Source organism: Aotus nancymaae, unplaced genomic scaffold (genome assembly GCF_030222135.1).
Source record: "Aotus nancymaae isolate 86718 unplaced genomic scaffold, 86718_ANA_hifiasm-v0.15.2.pri h1tg000036l, whole genome shotgun sequence".
Taxonomy (NCBI): Eukaryota; Metazoa; Chordata; class Mammalia; order Primates; family Aotidae; genus Aotus; species Aotus nancymaae.
In genome coordinates, this window is record NW_026988450.1 from 12,284,438 (window position 1) to 12,288,573 (window position 4,136).

Sequence of the window (4,136 nt, forward strand, 5' to 3'; positions counted from 1 at the left end):
TAGGAGTCATCCTGCGGTTTGACTTTAGTTCACAGGACTTCTCTTAGGTTTGGGAAAAAAGGTCCAGCCAATTAAAAAACAAATCCCCCTTTGTCTTACTGATCATTCTCCCCTGGTTATATTTCTCTTTGGGACTTCACATGAAGAATCAATTAATTTATCCTGAAGACAGGATTTAAGTGTTTCTGAGCCAAATTGTTCATGAAGCCATATTAATAACACATACTTTGTTCATTAATGAATTTTACTGTATCCTGCCATCCACCAGCATTGTAAGTGGTCGGGGGTGCAGGTGTTGTCTCCCTGACATCTCGCCTCCCAAGTGCAGCTCATCAGTTGGACCTAATTCCCTGCACCAGCTCTGTGACCTGGGGAAGCAACTTAGCTCTCTTGATCACCATTTCCTCATTTGTAAAATGAGGCCCGTGAACTCCACGATCTCCACAGTCTTTTCCATTTAGAAACCTGTAATCCTTCTTGTTTGTGTTAATGAAGCCCAGCTGAATCTAGGCCCTGGGGAGCTATTAAAGAGCCAAGCAGGTGTTGAACATGGGGAGGCGAGATGAAATTTCATGAAGAGAAGAGGCTGCCCACCCAGGAACAGTGCTGCTGCTGCTGCATTTGTAAAAATTTTTTCTCAACTCCAGAGCTCTGTTTTTGGTTAGACTTCTGGGTCCCAGAGGGACGTCTGAGCAAGCGAGAGGCAGACTGTCTGCGGAATGTCAGCATGCCCCACTGCAGGCTTCATCTTGGAAGGAGAGCTTTTCAGGGCCTGCTGCCACTGGAAATTAACATATAGCAGGTAGGTTTCACTCTGGACCCCGTGATGTGTGAGCTGCACACATTCATTTTTAATTGCCTGCTGTTACCACGTCTACTGCCTTTCTGAGCCACTGTGTAAATATTGGTCTCATGCCCTTTGTGGCTCTCATTCACCCCTTCTCTGGGTTCAGGTGTTGTGCCCATGTCTCAAGCCCTTAGCCAATGTACTGTTCTTTCTCTGTCTTGGCCCTGGCAGTGTCTTGCTTCATTTTAGCATCAAATCAGCATAGCCAAGATGAATGGAAGGAAGCTTGCCTAGGGATCTGCAGCACAGCCAACTCATTACCGGCAGTCTTTGCTTTCTCACCAAGGGTGGAAAGCAGTCCAGGAGGGTCACAAAGTATCCTCACAGCGATAGCAACTCTCAACAGATTGGACCCCAGCTTCCAATTTCATAAGTCTGAAACCCGACAGCCCAGTGGTGCCAGGCCATCTGACCATGTGCCAGATGACACATTGCTCTTGTCACAGGGCTCCCAGCTTGGTGACAGGAACTAATAACACAGAAGTAAAGTCTCAAATTATCTTGGCCCTAATCGTCTCTATCTCCAGCAACGAGAACTGGCTTGTACATTCTGTTTTAACTTCAGAACAGAGGGTGTGCTGGGGAACTTTTTATTTTTAAAAATATTTACCCTGATGACGACTTTGGCATATATTAATACAGTCATACTGGCTTCCTTTTGGTTAGTATTTTTATGGTGTATTGTTTTACATCCTTCCACTTTCAACTTTAAAGTCCCCTTACATATTAGATCTGCCTTTCATAAGAAGCATATAGTTGTATTATTTTAACATTAAATCTGACATCTTTTTAATTTTATAATAGTCTTTTGTCCATTCATATTTAATATAATTGCTAATATACTGGGGTTAAACTCAACATCTTTTATCTTACTATTTACTCTCTAACTTGTTTCATTATATATATGAATATATATATATATATATATATATATACACACATACACACACACATATATAATATACCTTTTGGCTTCTTTTAAGTTTCTTTATATTTTTTCTCATTAGCTGGGTAGCTGTACATCACTTTATTATTATCTTAGGGTTGGCTAGAGGGCAGTGTTGTGATCATAGGTCATTGAAACCTTGACCTCCTGGGCTTAAGGGATCCTCCCACCACAGCCTCCAAGTAGCTGGGACTACAGATATGTACCACCACACCCTGTTAATTTTTTTAAAATTATTTTTTGTAGAGACTGAGCCTCACTCTGTTGCCCAGACTAGTGTCAAGCTCCTGATGTCATATGATCCTCCTGTCTTGGCCTCCCAAAGTGTTGGGATATAGGTGTGAGCCACTGCACCCAGTCCTGTCTAATTTTTTTTTTTTTTTTTTTTTTGAGACAGAGTCTCATTCTGTTGCCCAGGATGGAGTCTGATCTCAGCTCACTGGAACCTCTGCCTCCCAAATTCAAGCAATTCTCCTGCCTCAGCTCCCGAGTACCTGGGATTACAGGTGCCCACCACCACACCCTGCTAGTTTTTGTATTTTTAGTAGACACAGGTTTCACCATGTGGTCAGATTGGTCTTGAACTCTTGACCTCAAGTGATCTACCTGGCTTGGCCACCCAAAGTGCTGGGATTACAGGCATGAGCCACTGCACCTAGCATTCCTTCCCAACTTTAGATTATTGTTATATATATTAGTTCTACATGTAAAATCTCATAAGGCATTATTATTGCACGGCATACTCAATAATTACTTAGATTTATCCATATATTTACCTTTTCAATTGTCCTTAACTTTTTCTTGACATTTTTCTATCTGCTATCATTTTCTTTATGGTCGAACAATAGCACTTAGTGTTATTCTTTAAAAAATTACTAACAAAAAATTTGGGTTGAAAACCCAGTTTTAGTTTGTTTGAAAATGTTTTCATTTGTCTCCCATTTTTAGTTACATATATATTCTTTCTAGCTTGGTAGTTATTTTCTTTTTTCCTTTATTTTTAAAATAAATTTTATTTTAGGTGTGAGAGTATCTGTGAAGGTTTGTTATATAGATAAATATGTGTCACAGGGGTTTGCTGTACATAATTCTACATAACCCAGGTATTAGTCTCGGTGCCCAGTAGTTACCTTTTCTGTTCCTCTCCCTCTTCCCACCCTCCTCACTCAAGTAGACTCCAGTGTCTGTTGTTTCCTTCTTTGTGTTCATAAATTCTTATCATTTAAGTCCCATTTATAAGTGAGAACACGCATTATTTGGTTTTCTGTTCCTGCCTTAGTTTGCTAAGGACGATGGCCTCCAGCTCCATCCATGTTCCCACAAAAGACATGATCTCATTACTTTTTATGGCTGCATAATATTCTGTGGTGTATATGTACCACATTTTCTTTATCTATTCTGGCACTGATGAGCATTTAGGTTGATTCCATGTCTTTGCTATTATGAACAGTGCTGCAATGAATACTCACATTCATGTGTCTTTAAGGTAGAATAATTTATATTCCTCTGGGTATATACCTAGTAATGGGATTGCTATGTCAAATGGTAGTTCTGGTTTTAGGTTTTTGTGGACTAAGAGACATACTTCTTCCACAATGGCTGAATTAATTTACACTTTCACCTACAGTGTGTAAGTGTTCCCTTTTCTCTGCAAACTCACCAGCATCAGTTATTTTTTGACTTTTAATTAATAGCCATTCTGACTGGTGTGAGATAGTATTTTACTGTGGTTTTGATTTGCATTTCTCTAACTATCAGTAATATTGAGCTTTTAAAAATATTCTTTTTGGCCACATGCATGCCTTCTTTTGAGAAGTGTCTCTTCATGTCCTTTGCCCACTTTTTAATAGGGTTGTTTTCTCTTATAAATTTGTTTAAGTCCCTTGTAGGTGCTGGATATTAGACCTTTGTCAGATACATAATTTGCAAAAAATTTTCTCCCATTCTGTAGGCTTTGTTTACTCTGTTGATGGTTTATTTTGCTATGCAGTTCTTAAATTTAATTAGATCCCATTGGTCAATTTTTGCTTTTGTTGTGATTGTTTTCGGTGTCTTTGTCATGAAATCTTTGCTCATTTCTAGGTCCAGAATGGTATTGCCTAAGTTGTCTTCCAGAGTTTTTATAGTTTTTGGTTTTACATTTAAGTCTTTAATCCATCTTGAATTGATTTTTGTATATGGTGTAAGGAAGGAATCCAGTTTCAATCTTCTGCCTATGGCTAGCCAGTTATCCCATTGATTTAATAGGTAGTCTTTTTTCATTGCTTGTTTTTGTCAGCTTTGTCAAAGATCAGGTGGTCGTAGATGTGTAGCTTTATTCCTGGGCTCTCTATTCTGTTCCAT